The 22,322-nt window shown below is 45.9% G+C and overlaps 1 protein-coding gene across 7 annotated transcripts in view; it reads left to right on the top strand.

Moving 5' to 3' along the window:
- Positions 1-22,322, top strand: part of LOC131184258 (zinc finger protein 469-like) — a 272,266-nt gene that overhangs the window by 88,586 nt on the left and 161,358 nt on the right. For 2 of the 7 annotated variants that reach the window (XM_058155363.1, XM_058155365.1), the window contains exon 1: positions 12,615-13,426. The exons of the other annotated variants lie outside the window; for them this stretch is intronic. The gene's annotated coding sequence lies outside the window, so the exon portion shown is untranslated. Of the gene's footprint in view, positions 1-12,614; positions 13,427-22,322 lie in introns of those variants that run through there. 7 annotated transcript variants of the gene reach the window in all.

Below are 22,322 nucleotides of genomic sequence, written 5' to 3'. Positions count from 1 at the left end.
TAATTTGAATACCCCCTGTGCTACCTCGCCTATTTATAGCCCTGGGGACACCAGGGAGGCATGGAGAGCCTTTTTCAGCTTTTATGCCGAAGGTTACAGACAAACAATTCTTGGCAGGACTTTGGCGAGGGAAAAAAAGACAGGGGCTCAAGGGAAGGATACCACAGGATCAAAGCATGAGGATAAGAGAGGGTGAATCACTCCCCCCCCACCCTCCCCCCATCCAGAAGACAACAGCAGGATCTTGGCTTGTGCTGGCAAAGCGACCGAGAACTTGCGTTGGGTTTGACACGTGTCCAGTGGTTGCTGGAGTGAAACCTGGGCTAACTTTAGCAAACAGGGTTCCAGAAGGGTTGCCCCCACTCCCAATGTCTGCCTTGGGATTCATCCCCCCCATAAAATATTGGCTGGGCCTGGGGATGGCCATCCTGATTTCCCAGGACTTTTTTGTTGTTGTTAAGGTTTCTTGGTGGAATCATCAGATGTTTTTCTTCCTTTCATTGGGAGATGTCCATAGACTGCAACCATTTGCCTCTTTCTTAACTCTGGGGAGCATCCCCTTCTTTGCAAGAGCAGACAATTTATTTATTTATTTATTTTATTTTATTAGATTTTTATACCGCCCTTCTCCCGAAGGACTCAGGGCAGTGTACAGCCAAATAAAACCCACAATATACACATTAAAACAAGATTAAAACCGAACATATTACAGAGACGGCCAGAATTTAAAACAATTTAAATTTAAAACCCTAAAATATAAATAATAGCCCCAATTAAAAATTTAATAAAACTTTTAAGCCAGTCCCGCTTGAATAAATAGGTGCGTTTTCAGCTCACGGCGAAAAGTCCGAAGATCAGGCACTTGACGATGAACCCAAGGCCTGCCTGACTTCCTTCCTTCCTTCCATCCTTTCTTCCTTCCTGCCTGCCTGCCTGCCTTCCTTCCGTCCTTTCTTCCTTCCTTCCTGCCTGCCTGCCTGCCTGCCTGCCTTCCTTCCTTCCCTCCCTCCCTCCCTCCCTCCCTCCCTCCCTCCTTCCTTCCTTCTTTCTTTCCTTCTTTCTTTCCTTGGGCTTCTCTAGATGATTGTTCTCGGGCTCAGCATCCTCTGAGCTCCTGGAAGGACAGGCCCCAGCATGTCAGCAGCCTTCCGGAGAGAAGGAAGCAGGGGAGCAGGTGTGACTGGAAGCCATGGCCGTTGGGCAGACGCTCAGATGCCGATCTGTAGCTCCAGGGCTTTCCAAAGTTCACCGCTTACACAGACTGGAAAAACCAGACTTGGAAGCTTCCTTCCTCACTTGGGGGAAATCACCGAGTGCTTCAGACAAGCAGGGGTTCAAAGGGTCCCTGCTCCCTCCCTGCTTAGGAAAACCTGTCCCCCTTTTCTGGACCTTTCCCCCCCCCAACATTTTCTCTCTCAAAGACCAACCTTCATCTTCCTTTGTGAAGCTCCTAAGATGGCTGCGTAGGATACGGGGAACCCTCTTCTTACAACCATGCATTTAGCCATCATTCAAGGTTACAGTTGCACTGAAAAAAGGGACTGACCATTGGTCCTTGTATATATATATGACTGCGGCAGCCTCTCCATGGTCATGTGATCCAGGCATTTAGCAACCAGCCTGTATTGACGATGGGATGGTGAGAGGCAATTTCTTCTCTAACATACCTGCCTAAAATTAGAGGAATTTGTCTTCCTGTGTCAGATCAGGTTTTGCCAGCAAAAACTGACCCAGTAGTTTTTTTTCTCCTGTCCCCCTCCCAATTCAAGTGCGGGGGGGGGTCTCATTGGAGGATGCTCAATTCTGCCCTCCACCAAGCATTATTCAGTCTCTCTCTCTCTCTCTCTCTCTCTCTCTCTCTCTCTCTCTCTCTCTCACACACACACACACACACACACACACACACACACAATTTCCCTTTCCCTCTTCCCTCTTCTCTGTTCACTGTTCTCTTTTCTTTCTCCCCCATTTTGGAGCTGCCTCCCCTTGTGACCTCTGAGTCCTGGTCTTGAGAATTGGTGTTTTTTTTCCCCTGCTGGGTTTTCCATCTTCACTGATCTGAAATATTGGCACCAAAGTTTCTCTTCCTACAAAACCTTTTTCATTTATGAACCCGGCTGACTCATTAGAGATTTCGAGGTCCCAGATTTGGGGTTTTGTTTTTTTGTTTTTTGTTGTTAGTTTTTCCAAGAAGAAATGGCTGTGTCAATTAGGCATATAATAACCAGACTGCAAAAACATGGGAGTTGGTCAGGACTGCAAACAAAATATTGAGTCTGGTTGTTTGTTTTTGTTTTGTTTTAAACATCTTTACTGGATACGTCGAGCCTTGTTTACACCAACAATTAGCATGGGGTGACAGTCTCTCTTTTTCAACATGCGTATCCAGGATCGAAGCACGCAACGTGCAATCTTTGGCACTGGGGTTCAAACTCAGCCTCGGAGCAATTCCAAGAGGTTTCTAAGCCTTTCACGGCCACCCAGATGAAGGTCGAGATGCCTGGTGGAGTTTCTGAAGTCAGGAACTGGGGCAGAGCTTGATCCTCTGTAAAGTTCATGTGACGTCCCGGCAGCCTCATTTTTAACCTGGCCAGTGGTGCAAACACAGAGCAGATCGTGTGCATGCGCCCAGGTAAGGGTGCCCCCTTGGGCAAACCCAGAGACTCAGCTTAATGGATCTGGTGGTAGGAGGACATCTAACCGGCTATGTGATCGGATAATATCAGATTGGCATGATTTTTTAAAAAGCTTTTTTTTAATTTTATAGACAAACATACATTTAAAACATCAGTCATTCCTTCCGTGTGACGTCTTGGTGTTTTCTTCCTGGCTCCATCTTTTGTTGTTTCTTCTTTCTTCACTTCAATTTAAACTATTACCATTTTTCCACAAATGCATTATTATCATTTTCTTACATAATTATTCATTGCTTATCTGTACCTTTCTTCTGACCAATGATAAAATTTATCCCATATCTTAAAATATTCTGAATCTTCTCTTTCTTTAATCATCAAAGTTAATCTATTCATTTCTGCACAATCTAAAATTTGTCTAATAATTTCAATTTCCAGAGGTATTTTCTCTGCTTTCCAGTTTTGCGTAAAAACAATTCTTGCTGCTGTAATTATCTGTATAATCAAATAGATATTTTCTTTACTAATTTTCTCTAGTAGGATCCCCAATAAGAACAACTCCGGTTTTGAATCAATATGTTGTTGGGTCATTTCTTCTAGCCTTTATTTTCTCCCAATAGTTTTTGGCTTCCGGGCATGTCCACCACATACGACAATAAGATCCTGGTAACTGATGACATTTCCAACATTTAGCTGATTTATCTTTAAACATTTTTGCCAGTTTCTCAGGTGGCATGTGCCATCTATAAAACATTTTATATTGATTTTCTTTATATGCAGTGGACATTGTTAATTTATAATTCCTCCCCCATAGCTGTTGCCATTTGTCTAGACCAGGGGTGTCCAAACTTGGTCCCTTTAAGACTTTTGGACTTCAACTCCCAGAGTCCCTCAGCCAGCAAAGCTGGCTGAGGAACTCTGGGAGTTGAAGTCCAAAAGTCTTAAAGGGACCAAGTTTGGACACCCCTGGTCTAGACCTATGGAATATCCAATCCAGACTGTCATCATCTTGGGTGATTCAAAGACTCTAGGATATACATCACCCTTGTGGTGAGGGAGGCTGGAAGTCCCTTCTTTATATATTTCTTTTCTTATTATATTCCTATTTTTTCTCTTTCTTCCCTTTCTCTTCTTTCTCACATCTTTTACTGCTTCTGTTTTGTTTTCTTAGTTTGTATTGGATTTTACTATTATAAATAATCACAATTCTTAACAACAATTATAAAATTATAAATATATACATTTGTATAAAATATATGAATATTCTTTCTCTCTCTGTGTGTCTCTGTCTCTCCGTCTTTCTCTCTTTTAATAGAGCTCAGATACCTTTGTAAGACATTTATGCCCCTTTGTGGTGGGTCAGCATCATTCACCCTTTGGCACAAACAGCCTTGTGAATGTAGATGTCAGACTGTCCAAACTTGAGGCTATTTTAAAATTGGAAGTATAGCGGGATGGCAGGACTCGCTCCTCCAGCTTTGGCAGTAATATCCTGAGTGTAGAGAGGAAAAGGAAGGAAGGGAAGGGAAGGGAAGAAGGAAGGAAGGAAGGAAGGAAGGAAGGAAGGAAGGAAGGAAAGAAAGAAAGAAAGAAAGAAAGAAAGAAAGAAAGAAAGAAAGAAAGAAAGAAAGAAAGATCCATATGGGACAGAGAGACTGAAACCCTGCCAGTTTCAAAGCAAAGATGGCAGCTCTCCAAAGCAACTTTCAAGAGGTTCGGAGCCCAAATTGTGTTGGTGAGAGACGCAAAACTTGCTCCTTCACCCATCAGGAATGCCTGGCTTTTGGCAGCAGGATGGGCGAACAATGCCAGGAGTCCACAAAAACATCTGCTGAGGCTCCGATGGTTGCTGTAGCCAGGACCAATCTGGTTAGACCTCCGGGGACCAATTGCAGGCCCTGCTTTGCCGAAACGGCCCTTTCTCTGCCTAGGAGATTCCAGTGCGATTCTGGCTGGTGACAAAATGATCTCAGATCTGGATCCCTTCGTGGCCTGGAGAATCTTGCTTTCCATCAAATTATTCTGCTACCTCTAGAGCAGCGTTTCTCTACAAGGGTACAGCTTTAAGGTGTGTGGGCTGCAATTCCCATAATTCCCCAGGCGGCTTGCTTGCTATTTCCCAGAATCTCTTGCCTGCTGCGCCCCCATTTGCCATCTTATTGGTCTGCTTTGTTTATTGCGGATTTTCATCCTGTCCTCCAAGAAACGCAGGTCTGTGGGCTTCGATCTGCCTCTTCCTCCTCCTCTTTTCGCAGCAGCCCTGCAAGGAACGTTAGCCAAGAATCATCAAGCAGTTCAAATTTTACATCTTGATAGATCTTTGATCCAGCACGTTCCCTGCCTCTGCCTCTCTCCTTTCAGCGAAGAGCAAGTTACACGTTAAAACTGTGTTTACACTTGAGGGTACATAGCTAATTCCTGGCTTCAGACACACAAATGGTTTGATGTTACAGGAAAGCAGAGGAATATTAGGAAAATCTTAACCGGTTTGGAAGTGATGGTCTCAGTCGTTCTCTCAATCCCAGGACGTGCCTGGACACACCTGGCAAAGCTTCCACTGCCCAGAAGCTAAAACTAGTGCAGATCCCATAGGATCTGTCCTGAAAATGCTGCTGTGGCCCTGGGTGGGCTGTGAGGCCATAGCAGCCAACTCTGGACGATGCAGGCAGTAATCCAAGAAGCTGAGGTTGAAGGGATTAACTCTGCTCCTTTCTCCGCCTAGTTCTACGGCAACCCTACAAGGAACATTAGCCACATTTTGTCGTGGAAATGAAACCCTGAATGGATCTAGAATAATATAGTTGGAAGGGCCATGAACAAGCAGGAGGCCCGACGCCATTTCAGACCGATGGCTGTCCAGTCTCTTCTTAAAATCCTCCAAAGATAGAGCACCCACAACGTCTGAAGGCAACTCCTGTTCCACTGGTTAATTGTTCTCATGGTCAGGAAAGTTCTCCTTAGTTAACATCTTGGGAAATTCTGCATAGGAGTTTTGCAGTGGCCAAGAGAACGGAAAAGAACGCTTATATACTCGGGGATGAGTAGGATAGTGGTCCCTCCAGGACATGACTCTCTTTTAGAGTCTCCGTTGGAGTCCTTCGTGCTCTCTGAGCCGGATTGTTTGCTTGCCAACGTTGCATATATTCTTCTCTCCTGTTAGATTCTCTGTTAGTGTCTGTTTTGTTTTGTTTTTCTGAATCAACATTAATGTTTCCGTGTATTGTTCTTAAGCATTGTTGGGTTTGTTATGATGCTTTCTACATTGTTTTCACTGTTCTTTTGCAAGCGGCTCTGGAATCCTGCTGGAGGAAGAACAATATAGAAACCAAATAAATAGTAATAAATAGCATAAATGCTGTGAAATGGGGCACGAGGGAGTGAAAACTGGGCTGGTTCTCTGAGTTCCCCAGTCCTTGGTTTGTTTGTTTTTTAAGAAAGACAGATGTTCCTGCAGCCAAACGAAGCTTCTGGTCTTAGGGTGACTCTGAAGGATTGATACAGATGACTTTTTTGTCCCTGGTCTCTGTTTCCCCCCTTCTCCCTCTTCTTTTCATGGTGTTCTCAGGGTAGAGGACATGCTTGATTGACTGGAGAAATGCTCGGGAGCCACACAGACACTCCTACTCTCTTACTATTGCAGCCAGATTGCCTGAAGGGGTTCTGACAATTTGGTCGCCACGATGTAAAAAAAGATGTGGAGACTCTAGAAAGAGTGCAGAGAAGAGCAACAAAGAGGATTAGGGGACTGGAGGCTAAAACATATGAAGAATGGTTGCAGGAACTGGGTATGTCAAGTCTTATAGAATAGAATAGAATTTTTATTGGCCAAGTGTGATTGGACACACAAGGAATTTGTCTTGGTGCATATGCTCTCAGTGTACATAAAAGAAAAGATACGTTCATCAAGGTACAACATTGACAACACAATTGATGATCAATATATCAATATAAATCATAAGGATCATGGCAATATGAAAAGAAGGACTAGGGGAGACACGATAGCAGTCTTCCAATATCTCAGGGGCTGGCACAAGGAAGAGGGGATCCACCTATTCTCCAAAGCACCTGAAGGCAGGACAAGGAGCAATGGGTGGAAACTAATCAAGAAGAGAAGCAACCTGGAATTAGGGAGAAACTTCCTGACAGTGAGAACAATTAATCAGTGGAACAACTTGCCTCCAGTAGTTGTGAATACTCCAACACTGGAAGTTCTTAAGAAGAGACTGGACAGCTACTTGCCTGAAATGATATAGGGATTCCTGCCAGAGCAGGGGGTTGGACTAGAAGACCTCCAAGGTCCCTTCCGACCTCTGTTGTTCTGATTCCACGAGGTACTATTGAAGAATAATGCGATCAAGCAGTGGCGAATTTAGTAAGCAGGCAAGGAATGGTGAGGCCTGGAGATGTTGCTGGTGGGATAAATCCTCCAGCCAAAGCCATTTAGCAACTTTCACAGATGGCAACCTCATCATCAGCGGCTCATGGTCAAGTTAACTGTATTGGAATATGATGTTTCGATTGATGATGAGAAGAAATGGTGGAGGACTTGACTGGAGAGTTTCTAGCCCAAACCTGAACCAACCTCTGATTGATAAGATGGAAACAGCCGGGAAGCCCATCCAGGCGAGTTGACCTTCCCAGTGAAAGATCTAAGAAGGACGGGAAGACTCTTGTTAGCAAAGCTGGAAATAATCAGAGGTCAGAGTCAAGAATCTATAGAGAAGAGAGGAAACCCCACATTTTTGCAGGCTCTGGAACTGGGCAGTTAGTCAAGACTAAGTGCAGGTCAACATCGGTCCCTTGACTTATCTAGACATTCCGTGTTTTCCCCAAAGTTTTAAACAAGAACGCTCCGCTCATTCTATTCTTTTACGGGTTGCTTGTTTATGGCAGTTTTTCCATATCATCTGTCGGACTCGTTTTTTTTCAAAGAGTCCCGATTCCCTCTTTCCACCCCTGTTTTATGGCTCCATCGTAGCCAAAGCCTGTTCCTTGGGTTTGCTGGCCCAGTCGGCTGGGGTCATGCTGCGTGACATGCATGCAATTTCATGACAGCATCCCGTTTGGCTCCAGTGCACCTCAGCCCCATGCGACCTGCATGTGGAGCAGCGGCAGCCGGGTGGGGCCATCCCAGCCTGCGATCACCCCTGGGCTGGGAGGGGGGAGGGAGGGAGGGAGGGAGGGGCAGAGAAAGGCTTGCCCCCCTACCTCTCTCACAGCAAATCTTCCCTTGGACAGGAATTTGGAAACGCAGGGCGGAATCTTCCTCTCCGTTGTGAATTTTTGAAATAATGCTTGGTAAACAACGGTGAAAACTTTCCAGCCAGACCAGGAAATCACTACAATATGTCTGTGAAATGCAGCATCTGCTACGAGAGTCTGAAGCAGCCTCACTCTGCACGCAGCCATCCCTCATTAAGGACAGCCCCTTGTGAGTCTCAGAAGGGCTTTTCAGGATGGTCACTGCCCCGTCTGGAAGGAGAAGGATGGAAAGCGCACGATCCATCGCCTTCCCTGCCCACAAGGGGGAATGGGGCAACTCGCTACAGCCAATTTGCTGTGGCCAACTCACCATGGCCAACTCGCTGCGGGACAATTTAACGATTCTATTTAATTATTTAAAGGGACGTGGTGGTTCAGTGGCTAAGATGCTGAGCTCGTTAATCGAAAGGTCGGCAGTTCAGCAGTTCGAATCCCTCGTGCCCTGTAACAGGGTGAGCTCGGTTACTTGTCCCAGCTTTAACTTAGCTTAACGTGGCAATCATAAAACGAATGCTGCAGCCGTTGAGCAAATGTAGCAGTGCTTTATTGTGGAACCAGTTTTGCCAAAAACAAGGAATTAACTGCCCGTTTTTGTCAAAACTGTCTTAAAACACAGTCATGGGACTGTGGGATGCTGCAAATACAGTAACTGCAAATGCAGCTGAGTTGCTATGGGCTCGAAACGCGGTGACACTAAGCAACCAGTCATAGGTTGAGGACTCCTTGTACTGCACAGTCGTGGCTATCGTCCTCACCGCTTCCTGTGGCCAGTTCTGCTTGTGGGGCTTCCCCCCAGCCAGCCTTGGGCCTCCTTCTCCAGGTCCGCTTCCCAGCCGAAAGGAAGTCCACCGCTAATCCTTTTGCAGGCCAGGATAAGAAGCAACGGGTGGAAACTCATCAAGGAGAGAAGCAACCTGGAAGGAAGGAGAAATTTCCTGACAGTTAGAAGAATTCATCAGTGGAACCTCCAGAAGCTGTGGATGCTCCATCAGTGGAGGTTTTCAAGAAGAGTTTAGATAACCATTTGTCTGAAGTGGTGTAGGGTTTTCTGCCTAAGCAGGGGGTTGGACTAGAAGACCTCCAAGGTCCCTTCCAACTCTGTTATTCTGTTCTATGATCTCTGACAGCTCCTGGTCTCTTTATGCATCCCAGGCCATCAAATTGCACAGGAGGGCGTGCGACTCCACCCTCGTGGATAATCCCACAGGCATGCTGAACATCCACCAAAGAACTGGCTCCACCCTGGAGCGAGTCCTTCTCCCCCACCCGTCTTGACATACCAGGCCTGCGTTTCCTCCAGGTGTGGACGGGAGAAGGTCTCCAGCACCGACGGATGCCGTGGGGAGGGGGAAAGGGAAAGCTCTGCGCCCCACGACACCTGGGCTCACGGCCACGGTCTGCAGCTGGAAAAGTTGCAGATGTGTCTCTTTCAGAAACCTGCTGGGAAGAGAAGGGGTGGGGGAGAAAGGGTCTTGCTGACACACTCCATAAAATATGTGACCTGGGCAGTGGCCGGTGTTTTTCTTCCGAGGGGGAGGGAAAATCTTTGAAGATGTGGTGGGGTTGTGTCCTTAGTCTGCTCGGCCAGGCGGGCGTCTTCTTGATCGCAAGGCACATCCTGAGGCCAAGAAAACAAAACATCCTCATGTTTCTAAGTCACTGTTGAACAAGCTGATGAGGAACACGGTAGATCTCATCACATCTTCCTCCCAAAGCATCTTCCTCTCAGAGGAGGGAAAGGTTTCCATGAAATCTAAGGGAGGTACAGAAGAGGCCAAGCCACGCGTCTCCTCTCTTTCATTACACAGCCTTCTCCCCTAGAGCTACCAATGTCTTCTCAAAAGTCCCCTAGATCTCACCTTGGTGTCGTCTCCAACTTCTCCTTGGCCCACAGCAAGTTTCAGAAATCCAGGCCTTTCATCCCGGGCATTTTCAACCTTAGCAACCTGAAGATGTGTGGACTTCAATTCCCAGAATCCACACATCTTAGATACAGATTAACAAGAGTTGGAAGGGACCTTGTAGGTCATCTAGTCCAACCCCCACCGCCCCACCGCCCAAGCAGAACCCTCCACCATTTCTATCTTCAAGCTGCTAGCTGGAGAAACTCTGATCCAAAGTCTCAGAACCAAGGTGCAGATGGACTTTCCCCAAGCTGCATTTTCTTAATCTTAAACAGGTGGTGTTATTTTAAAGCCCTATTCCCATAATATTGCCCAGAGGGAAAGAAATTTCTCATTCTCCTGAAATAAGGTGAAATCGCACCTCTTTTGTAAGCTTTATGCATCTGAAAAAAAAGAGAAATTTTGCAATAGTTGTTAAATTGCACCTGGATCTTCCAGTGTTCTTTCTCTGCACTTCATCTGACACAACCAGCTGTTTTCTGTCAGGGGAATTCTGGGCAGGCAGGAGGAAGGGGGGGATATATGTGTGTGTCTGTGTGTCTGTGTGTGTATATATATATATGTATATGTATGTGTGTGTGTGTGTGTGTATGTAGATGTAGATGTAGATGTGTGTGTGTGTATTGGTGTAAATGAGCCAGACCACTGTAGAACCTTTATGTGTTCCTCTGATTGTGGACTTTTCTCTTTCTCTCTCTCAGAATACAGATAGTCCTCGAATTATGGCCACAAGGGAACCCAAAATTTCTCAGGCTAAGCAAGGCAGTTGTTAAGGGAGTTCCGTCCCATTTTACCACCTTTTTTTGCCATAGTTGTTAAATGAATCGCTGTGTTTGTTAAGTGAATCACGTGGCCGTTAAGCAAATCGGGCTCCCCCCACATTGACTTTGCTTGTCGGGAGCCAGCTGGGCAGTCACAAATGGTGATTACATGACGCTGCAACCGTCATAAATATGAGTTCAGATGCCGAGCCCCCAAATTTTGATCACGTGACCTTGGGGATGCTGCAATGGTCGTGTGAAAAGCGGTCATAAGTCACTTTTTTCAGTGCCGTTGTAACTTCAGTCACTAGACCAGGGGTCGGCAACCTTAGACACGCAAAAGAGCCACAAAGGTCCTAACCGGAAGCCCCCCATTCAATTCTGGAGCTGACCGGAAGTCCGGTTCCCACACCATAGAGTCTCCTCCAAGGATGGCATCCTTTTTCCTCTACCTGTCCTAACCAAAAGCCCGATCGATGTGGAGCCAACCGGAAACAGAGGGATGAAAGAGCCACATGCGGCTCCAGAGCCACAGGTTGCCGACCCCTGCACTAGACGAATGGTTGTGAGTTGAGGGCTACCCGTATTTCAGCAAAACAGCTGAGCTCATGAATGAGTGGCCTTACATTTTGGGTCCTCTTCCCGTGAGAGAAATGGTCACCCAGGAGAGCTTCTGCTGCTCAACCTTTGTCCCCTTCGGTCCTTTCTCGGTGTCCACTTGGTGGGGCCTTCAAAGATCCTCACTCACGGTTGTCACCTTTGAACACGCTGGCCACCACAACGAGTGTGAAACTTCCGTTAGTTTCCAAGCCTCGCAAGGTCATTTTGTTTGGGTTTGCGGCACGAGGGTGCTAATTGAATCCGAGCGAGTGTGCATCTGGAGTGTGCAAAGGAGTCCTTAAGATAATTCTAATCAGGTGGCTTTAATGCTTCCAGCGTGTCAGGGGGTCAAACGTCGATGATAAAGCTGTGAAAATTCTGGGCAAGGAGCCCAGGGCTGCATGTGTGGACGAGGACACACACATATACACACAAAGACACCATTTGTGTTGGTTTTGCTTTTTTTGAGTCGCACCACAGTAAACAAAGAGTTGAAACTTGAAACTGATTGAGATCCGAAGAAGGAAAGGCTTTGTGACAGTGTGAATGTCAGAGGAACTAAGTGTTTCCTTCAGCCGGCCAATGTATGCAAGGCACATATTTTATGTGTCTCCCCCTCCCATCCCCAGTTGTATTAAACTGAGGATCAAAAGGCCGGGAAAGGAAAGAGACGCAGCCTGGGTGGTATTTCCAAGTGCCATTCAGATGCTTACCAGGTCAATATAAGGCCCAGCCTGCTCCTTATGCTGTCCTGCATCCATCCAAACCCACATCCTGATCTGGAAGAGAAGAATCTGTTTTTTTATCTTCCCCCACCATCCAAAGTTGGAGGACTTTGTCCCCTACATCCCCCCCACACACACACCGGCCCCATTGCCCTGCCTGTAAAGGGAGGGAGGGAACATCGCAGCCACCCTTTGGCCCCATTCAAAAGCTAAGCGGCTTCTGAGTCAGAATGAGGCCGCAAGCGACAACACAACACGCACCGCACTTGCTTCCTCTGCTGGACCTTTCACAGCAGAGACCTTGCGGCAAGAGAAGGTCACAAACGTTTGCCATCTGGACTGGTCCAAGGGTGGCTGCTCCCCACCCTTTTCATTGGTCCCTGTGGGGTGCAGAAGAGAAAATATGATAGAGCACCCTGAGCATATGAATTCCTCTTGGCCCAGGCTCAAGATGCTGAGTCCTTCCTTCCTTCCTTCCTTCCTTCCTTCCTTCCTTCCTTCCTTCCTTCCTTCCTTCCTTCCTTCTCTTTCCCCCTCCCTCTCTCTCTCCCTCCTCCCTCCCTCCCTTTCTTTCTTCCTCTCTCCCTGCTTCCTCTTCTCCCTCCGTCCCTCTCACCCTCCCTCTCTCCTTCCTTTCCTCTCTCTCCCTCCTCCCTCCCTCCCACTTCTTCCTTCCTCTTTCCCTGCTTCCTCTCTCCTTCCTTCCTTCCCTCTCACCCTCCCTCTTTCCTTCCTTCCTCTCAGCCCCCCTTTCTCCTCCCTCACTCCCTCCCCTTCTCTAGTGAGGAAATAGTTAATCACTCCAAATTGCGATGATGAGCAGGGAGCCTTAAAGTCCGCGAAAGAAGCGGAGGAAAAGACACTGGAAGGGAACTATCGGGAGCATGCTAAGGAGGTGAAGTCATCCGCAGACACCAGCGGGACCCGCGCTTCTCCCACCCAGGATAACTCCGCCAAGCGATGCGGGCAGGTGGGGGCTGCAGCCCCACCCAAGGCCAGTGGAGAAGATTCCTGGACTTTCTATCTCAACAGGTGGTGAGGGGGAGGGGGGCTACCCTCTCACGCACCTGGACCCTTGTGCTTTTGGACTCCCCTAATTCTCAACCGAATGTGAGTTGATTTCCTCCCCCCGTCCCCGGTTGAGAAGACCCCCGAGGGAAAGGAACAGCCGAGCTCCGCCAAGGGGTCTGGCTGCCTCTGCAAAAGGAAGCAGGTGAGGACCAGCTGGTCTCGGAAAGTCCCCCCCCCCTCCATCCTGGACTGTGGAGTTGTTTGCCTGCGTGGCTTGTGTAGCTGTGGGTCTGTGTGGTGGTTTCCCACGGAGGAGTATCGGTGGGGATGTCAGCCGTCGATGAGCAACACGCCGGGAAAGTTTTCTCCTCCGCAGATGCCCCGCGGGGTCTCTAAAGCAACGTGGTCAAAGGACCCCCCTGGTACTCTCTGCCCCCCCCCCCCAAGGAGGGGGACTGAGGAGCTGGTGAGAGAGGGAAGTCTCCTCCCCCCCTTCAGGATGGAGCACCTCAAGGAAACACCCCAGAAAGGTAACTCAACCCTGTTCTCCTGTTCTCTGTAGATTGTGGGCTAATCAATCGGATGGTTAGTTTCCTTTTTCAGCCGCGTTCCGAGTTGCTTTCGGTTCTTTACGATGAATGTGTAGTGCATGTGTAAGTGGAGGGCTATGAAATCTATTTTCGTCGTCGTCGTCCTCCTCCTCCTCCCTCCCCTCCCTTGAAACGGCTGAGTGGAATCCGCCAAGAGAGAAAGAGAGCCGCGTTTGCAAACAGCCTTCAAAGTTAACGTATTCGCGGCTTTGCCTGAAGTTTGCTTGACTAATTGGATTCCGCCCCTTGTCCTGAAGGTTCCCTTCCAGCGCCCGGCTGCTTTCAAGGAAATCTGAGCGGTGCTCCCCGTTCATTCCTCAAGGACCGTCCCTTGCTCGAGTCCGCTTCCCTGGCATCTCCCTCCTTTTCCTAAGACTCTTGAAAAAGAAATATGTAAACAAAACCTGCCGCTTCACCCATTGACGGTGCGTCAATTTATCGAACATGCTTTCATTCCCCAAACATCTGTTGCTGAAGGTATCAGGAAAGACAGGGCTAATTCTTGGCATCAAAGGAGCACTTTGCAAAGGTAGATTGATTCTTTTGTCTTTTTCTTTCTTTCTTTCTTTCTTTCTTTCTTTCTTTCTTTCTTTCTTTCTTTCTTTCTTTCTCTTTCTTTTCTTTCTTTCTTTCTTTTTCTTTCTTTCTTTCTTTCTTTCTCTATCTATCTATCTATCTATCTATCTAATCTTCTATCATCTATCAATCATCTATCATCTGTCTGACTATCTGTCTGTCTGTCTGTCTATCTATCTATCTGTCTATCTATCTATCATCTATCTAAATATCCTATCCTATCCTATCCTAACAGCTATCAATCTATTTCTTTTGTATGTCTATCTGTCTGTCTGTCTATCTATCTATCTATCTATCTATCTATCTATCTATCTATCTATCTATCTATCGTCTGTCTGTTATCTGGTTCATGTTGTTCGTGCAGATTTAAGATGCCAGATAAAAACATTTGAAATCAAACGCATATTGTCCAGGAAACTATTCCTACTATGGATATTCAAAACAATGATAACAGGTTGAATGGCAAAGAAACTTTAGGATGGAGCATTTCTGGTGGATCTCCTTGCAATAATAATCCCATTTGAAGATAATTTGTGCATAATTTTTATTTCGAAATAGATTAGCACAGCATTCCATTTTAGAATTATTCTGTTATCCAGAAGATGCACCACAACTATTTGGCTCGGCAGTGCTTAGACAATCACCTTCTTTAAAAGAAGGTGTATGGGGGATGGGTTCTGGTAGAACTTGTAGAATAACAAGTTTATAGGGACCAGTGTTTTGATTCACTCAAGTGCTCTTCATCCTTCCGAATTTGGGAGTAGCATCCTTACTGTGTCTTCCCAGCATCCTTACCGTGTCTTCTCAAGGTTTCTGAAACTCTGCCTTGGAGAGATCCTGCTAAAATGGAACCAGGGCCAAGGCAGTGGAGTTGCCACACTCGTTCTCACCTCCGTAGAATGGGCTGATTGGCTGCTCAGTGCTGAAAATGAAACCAAAGATTCCAGGCTTCTAAGGAGAAGGAAAATTGTCTCGAATCGAGGTTTTGCTTGAGGAGTCAGAAATGTCTCTGGCTAACTTCGTCCATCCTTTTGTACCTGCATGTTCTTGGAAGCATCCTAGATCTAAGGAGAAATTTCTAGAAGTGACTTGGAATTAAAAAGAAGTGTCCTAAGTGTCCTATCAATTGAGAACAATTGATCAGTGGAACGACTTGCCACCAGAAGTTGTGGGTGCTCCAACACTGGAGGCTTTTAAGAAGAGACAGGACAGACCTTTTTCTGAAATGATATTAAGGTCTCCTCCAAGGTCCCTTTCCAAGTGTGTTTCTCTGTTATTCTGCAAACCTATTCCAACAGGGGAGGAAACGTAGCTGTGATTGTAACTCTCACGGATGGTAGGTCTTGCACACCCTTCCAGCGATGAGGACATAAATGAAGTCCTAATGAAACATCTGCAGGAAAAGAACAAAGCTCAGAGATCACCAAAGACCTCAGAGCCCTAAACGTTTGAAGAAAAACTTGCTACCTGGTTCATTTCCTCTGCAACAGTTCCTCTGCAATTTTGGCTATTCCACCCCCACTCCACCCCCACCCCCCACCCCCCGCGCTGGAAATAAAGCATCTCCAAAGAGCAGAAAAAGTTGATGCCGCTGAGTTTCTTATCCTCGGGTGGACTGAAGGTTGTGTGTGAATGGTTTGTCCTGGGAAGAAGGGCTGCTAAGAGGACCACAGGGGGACAGGAAAAGCTGTAATTGATGCTTTCATTTGTGTCTTCATACGGCTTTATTAGATTTTAGATTTAGATTTAGATTTTATTAGATTTTTATACCGCCCTTCTCCCGAAGGACTCAGGGCGGTTCACAGCCAGAATAAAACAGTAATTATGTGCACAATAAAACACATAATTAGGATGTTGTAAACGGCCCAGGGTCACTTAGATAAGATGGACAGTGCAGGGATTTAATAATAATTAAACAATTATTTAATAGTGGTTAATTATTACATTATGTTATTATTTATTAATTAAATAATTACACCGAGCACCCATCATCCTCTGAAAGTCACCACCAAAGGATTTAAAAAGCATAGCAAGCAGGAGAGAGAAAAAGGAGGCAGAATTTATCTCAATGGTTGACAATTTTTCCCCCAAGCCCACAGGAGATCTGCTAATTCCCACTCCCCACTTTTACCCCAGGAAAGACCCCAAAGAGGCGGATTGTGTGATAAAACAACTCAGTGCACACTTTAGATGTTTTCCTGGTATAGGTTGTCCGGGAGTGTGCCTTTGTGTAGAACAAAACTCTGCAATCTCAACATGTACACAAACACAAACCCCCACCACAGAGGGAATCCTGCTGTGAACCGAATGAGCCTTTTGTGGCTCTGGTGTGGTGCTCTGCGCATCCAGGCTCATGGTTAGGATTTGTTTTCTTTTGAATGATGGATGTAATTGTAGGGTGGATTTTCTACTGACTGTCGGCTGTCAGGTAATAATGGTTAAATCGTTTAGAAGTAAATAAGCTGAGACAATTACGGCCTGGTTCTTCAGATAGGCAAGATGTTGAGAAGGCAGAAAGTTTAGTGATTAATGGCATTCCCAGGCAGCGGGAATCAAAGCTCTCGTCCCAGCATCTTTCATGTCTGGGACATGGGACTAATCAGAGATGATGGCTGGATTACCCTATCGATGCATGGGGAGTTTTTGAGGGCTTGAAATCTATTATGTGGTGTGTGTTTTTTTTGGTTTTGCTTTATTTATTTATTTTTTTGTTGCAATATATTTTATTTTAATGCATTCGTGTTTTGTAAAGACGCCCTTCAATAAAACTGTCAGGGCAGCCTCCACAAAAGATGATTTAAGAAACACAATTCAATCAGCTGCGGAGCAATAGGAAAAGCCATAAGATTTAGCAGGAGAGGAGATAATGCCTAGCCCAGTTTATGGGTTGGAATGTTTTGGGAAATTAAAAAATATATATTTTTGCCTGATGCGGTAATGCAAAGACAGTTGGCACCAGCCAGACTCTCGGAGATGGTGTGATATGCAGGGCAGGCCTTCTGCTCACAATGAAAAAGCCATTTGCTGGGCTGTCACCACCTTCTTACTTCAGAGGACAGGAAAAGATCTGGAGAAGAATTCCCACAAGCGCAGCATCTGCCGTACCCATCGTTTCCTCTTCATCTCCTACCAAATGTGGTCTGAGATTCTTCGTCATTTCCAGTTGCGTTCTTCAATGCACACACGGTTTCTGTTACATCTCGTAGCCCAGATGGCTTCATCATGGCGTTGTTGGCAGACGGGGTGCCTCTAAAGGGCCCCACTGACTGACTGATGGGAGTGACTTTTTAATTTCATTTGTGGGTTAACCTCCCCACTCAGGAAACGAGATAATTGAGTGGCCTGTTTAAATATCTTCTCCATATCCAGCCCGTCGTTTGGGGAGCCAGACCTGAAGGTTCTCAGCCTTACGCAATTCTTCCTTTCCAGGAGGAATTCCACCAGCAGGAACCTCTTCTGCTCTGTGTGGATGGATGTAGGACACGGATTTGGGTGTGAAGCGTTGACTGATGTGTGTGCCTCCTTGAGAAATGTTTGGACTAGCACTTCCATGGAGATTTGGGAACCGGCCCTGACAATAAGTCAACCGCACGTCAGCTTTGAGTGCTGTGAATCATGTAATCGCTCTCCATGCAGGCAGAGCTGGCTCACTGCATTGTTTGCCCAATCTTCCAGCTTCCAAAGGTGGATGCTTTGCGGTTTGTTGTCTTGCTTGAGTTGGGGGCCAATCTAAGGAACTGGAAGAAAGCTAAAACCGGCCTCCGTGGTTTCCCTCCCTCCAACCAAACCACGATGTTTCTTCTCCAAGGTCTTCCAACCGTCTGACTGCCAGCTGGTGTGCAAAACAAAATCTGCCCTGGGTTTTCCATCACGGGCCTCCTGTCTTTGACATGCTCCGCTTGCAGAATGGCAAAAATTGAACCCAGCGCTGCTTGCTATCTTTAATCAATCAGAACAGAGCTGGAAGGGGCATTGGAGGTCTTCTAGTCCAGCCCCCTGCTCAAGCAGGAGACCTTATCCCACTTGAAAAAAGTGGCTGTCCAGTCTTGTCTTAAAAACCTCAGGTGGGGAAGCACCTACATCTTCTGGAGGCAAGTTGTTCCACTGGTTAATTGTTCTAACTGTCAGGAAATTTCTCCTTAGTTCTAAGTTGCTTCTCTCCTTGATTAGTTTCCACCCATTGTTTCTTGTCCCGCCCTCAGGTGCTTTGGAGAATAGCTTGATTCCCTCTTCTTTGTGGCAGCCCCTGAGATATCGGAAGACTGCTATCATGTCACTCCTAATCCTTCTTTTCTCTAGATTAGCCATACCCAAATCCTACAACCGTTCTTCATATGTTTCAGTCTCCAGGCCCTTAATCATCTCAGCTACTCTTCTTGGCACTTTTCCCAAAGTTTCAACATCTTTTTTGTAATGTAGTGACCGAAACGGGATGCCTTATTCCAGGTGGGGCCTTACTAATGCTTTGTAAAGTGGTACTAATCCTTCACGTGATTTTGATTCCATCTGTTTATACAACCAAGGGAGAAGAAGAGCAGGGAAGACTTTTGAAGGAGGATAGATGTTGAGAAGCCACCAGGAATAAATTTCCTGGCTCTGATTGGCTCCTGCCTTGCCCATCCCTGGCTTCAGCTCCACCTTCCATGTGACAGCCCTCATTTTTACAGGCCCTTTTAATTAGGTCCTCTTCCAAATGAAGCGTAGCTCTCTCGGTGGGGAGGAACGATGCCCCCCTCCCAAATGTTCCCCTGGACCACTTCTGAGTGCCAGCTTCTGAGGCACACTCACCCACGCCCGCCCTCATCGTGGCAATGGAAGGTGGAAGCATTCATCCGTTCCACACCGATGAGTTTACATTTCCACTTGGAAGAGTCAAGGACACTCTTGGGGCTGTGGTCACCGTGATTGTTTCATACTGTGGGCAAAGAATAAAAAGCGGTCTTCTCTTTCATCCAACGGAGAGAGGATTGGTAGGGTGGGAAAGGAGAACACTAATATATCCTGGCGGATTCTTCAGAGCAAGGAGCAGCCAAGCATTTTAGTCTTTGGCTCTCCTGAAAGGCAGATTCATGGGCTAATAGGAAGTAATATGTGAACATGTGCCCAAGGCAAGAGGAAGGGGAGAGAGAGGAGTCCCATTGTTGGAAAGGATTCTGAGCAATCTCCAAGATGAAAGAAAGACCAGGTTCTGGGCAGGGTTAGCAAGACACAACACAGGCTCTTCCCTGGTCCCACCCACAGGCAGGGAGATCCCTGTGGTTTGACCCCACTGGTGGACTGTAGAAATTATGAGTAGGGAGGAAAATCTCTTCCTTCTACTTGCAATCCTAAGGGCAGGAGGTGCAGCCCGATCTAAAAAGTGAGACGACAGGTGGAGGTTAGGATGGGATCTAGGACCTTCTTCTGGATGACAGAACCTTTGGTTTAAGATTCCTGCAAAGGGACAAAGTGAAGTCAAGGAAGATCAGGAGAAGATGTGAATTTGGGCAAATCGGCAGAATCAACTCCCTTCCTTCTGGGATGAGCTTGGACACTTTGGATCCCTAACCTGAGGACCTTGCAGGTAGGAAGAGATCTGTACACTTTCTCTGGAGCTTCAGAAGAAGTGGAGTCGACTTCTTGACTACTGACGCTACTGACGCTTCAGGCCTGGGATGTGTTTAAGCTGCAAACTGGAAAAAGGTGACAACAGTTTAGCAATTGTGGTGGACAGATGAAAAGTTCATGTAAACACATTCATCGTTCCGAGCCAGTCTTGATGTCATCTCCCACTGGAAACTGTGGGGATTCAAAGCCCTCCTTTTGCCAAGCATTCTGAAAAACGAAGGGAAAAATCAAGAGAGTGGCTTTCCGCAACCACCAAAACCATCTTTTGGAAAGAGGGAACCACGATTGTGTTGACCAATCCAGATTAGGCAGGAAGAGAAAGTCAGAGAATTGATATTCAGGTACGCCTTTGGCTCTCTAACTTTCTGCATCTCATTGGGGGGGGGGGCAGGTCTGTTACCTCCTGCAAAAGCACCTTTGGAACATCTCATCGGAGAACAGTCAGGTGAAGGCCTAAGGAGAATAATTGCATTGTGGTGTCCCTTTTGCAGTTTAGCATCTTCTTAATTCTGCATCATTATTGTCCTCCCAAGAAGTTTCTCCAACTGACTTTTGAGGTTAGGGAGGGAGTGGGGGGAGGGAGCGAGTGGAGAAGGCTTAAAAAAAGCGAACCTGAGATTTTTCTGGTAACAGTGAGCCTCTTCTAATTTCCCTGGGCTTTTGCAAGTGTGAGTTCAGCTTGATTTTATTTGATAGCTATATTTCTCTTTTCCTTTCTTTCTGTTTCGCTCTCTCTCTTCATTCATGTTTGCCATTTAAAAACCTGTGGTTGGATTTGTTGACATTCTGGCTTGTTACAAGGACTGGAATTTTTTTCAAAAAAAGAGAAATCACGTTAACTTTTCTGAAACTTACTTTCTTTCTTTCTTTCTTTCTTTCTTTCTTTCTTTCTTTCTTTCTTTCTTTCTTTCTTTCTTTCTTTCTTTCTTCCAAGACCTTTTGACCTTTTTTCATTTCTAAGTTAATATCCTGCATACCCTTACCTGGAATTAAATCCACTTTATTTCAATAGATCTTCCTTCTAGTAGACATGTGTAGGATCACAGATATTCTAAATTATGTGTTTCTGCAAACCTATTTCTATCCACAGTTTAAACAGTGGTTTTGTTGCTTAATTATTGTTTGAATGATTAAATTAAAGAGGAATAGTGATATGCATTCTTAAAATATACTAATAACGGAACGGCAATGCAATTTTGAAATTGTCTGGCACAAGCACCATTGGATTCGCCTGGGCTTTAATGCAAGAAATTTAATAATTGGTATCTCCAATTATACCTTCCTTAAAACTGATAGAGATTTATTTCTTGGTCAACCGCAATGATTCTGTTATATATAGTAATATAGAAGGAATTGGGGATAGTGGAAGTTAAAAAGTAATGTTTTATTTCCAAAGTAAAAAAAAAAAGGCATCTTAGATTCTAAGTAGACCTGGTTAGGCCCACAATGTGATGCACAATGATTTGACCAGCCATGCAAATCGATGCTAAAACATCTAAAGCTCGCTTGCCTAAATAGATTGTTATTTTCCTTCAGCTGAAGGACGGCATCCAACATTTATTTAATCCCGATCTTACACAGACGTTGATGCTAAGCAGCTTACCAAAAAGATTTTAGCATCTCATTGTTCTGCGGTTAAATATTATCTCTTTCTTAGCGAGCAGACGGTATTAAAAGCAACAGTTTATTTAAAAAGATCAAAGAAATTGTGTAGGCAACAACTACATTGAAAAGAATGTTCCAATGTGTCCTCCGACCTGATGCTTTGCAGATGTGTGGAGACCAGAGTCCAGAACATCTGGACGGCTGTAGGTTAGGAAAGATTGAGCTTCTAAAGAATAACTAAAGGGCCTCGGCCTGCTTTCTGCTAAGGTGGCGCCTGCTTCAAACACAAAACAAAATTTGCCCACCTGTTAGCGTGAACAATTTATATCAGCTTTCATGTCCATCTTGTGCAGCTGTGTGCAAGAAGAAACTGATTGGAAAACAATTGAAGTCATCTCTGGATACAGACCGGAGGACTTTTCAAATTCCACCTTCCGATGTAGCACGCAGCAGCAAGAAATTCGAGAGTAGTTAGTACTGTGTTTGTCTTCCCTTTGGGCAAGAGCATGGAGAGCAAGAGTCGGACACGACGTAATGGTTAAAACCATACAATTTTTCTTCCCTGCGCAACCAAAGATGCTTTTTTTTCCCCCAAAAAAAGATTTTCTTGGTTTTTTTCTTTGAAAATGCTTCGCTTCTCATTCAAGAAGCTTCTTCAGAACCGAAGAAGTTTTTTGGATGAGAAGCGAAACATTTTCAAAGAAAAAAAAAATCACGAAAGTCCAGTTGTCTTTTTTTGGGGGGGGGGAGAACACCTTTGGGATAACCATGACCTGGATGATTGAGAGGCTCCATAGACATTCTCTAGGCTGCTCAGTCCTTGAGGTGGTCTGCAACAGGAGCTCTGCACAGCCGCATCTTTCCCGCATGCAAAACCAACCACGGTGAGATTTTTGCCGGTTGAAATGCAACGTGTGAATCAGGTCTGGGTGGACATTGGCTTGAGTGCTGCTGCAGTCCCAACTGTATCCCCGCTGCTCCATTTCAGGAGGGGTTTGCTGGCTTCTCCCAGATGCCAGCAAACCCCTCCTCAGAAATCATCTACCGG

This window comes from Ahaetulla prasina, chromosome 12, assembly GCF_028640845.1.
Source record: "Ahaetulla prasina isolate Xishuangbanna chromosome 12, ASM2864084v1, whole genome shotgun sequence".
NCBI classification, from domain to species: Eukaryota; Metazoa; Chordata; class Lepidosauria; order Squamata; family Colubridae; genus Ahaetulla; species Ahaetulla prasina.
The sequence above is the reverse complement of the archived record's forward strand: the minus strand, read 5'-3'. Positions and strand labels throughout refer to the sequence as shown.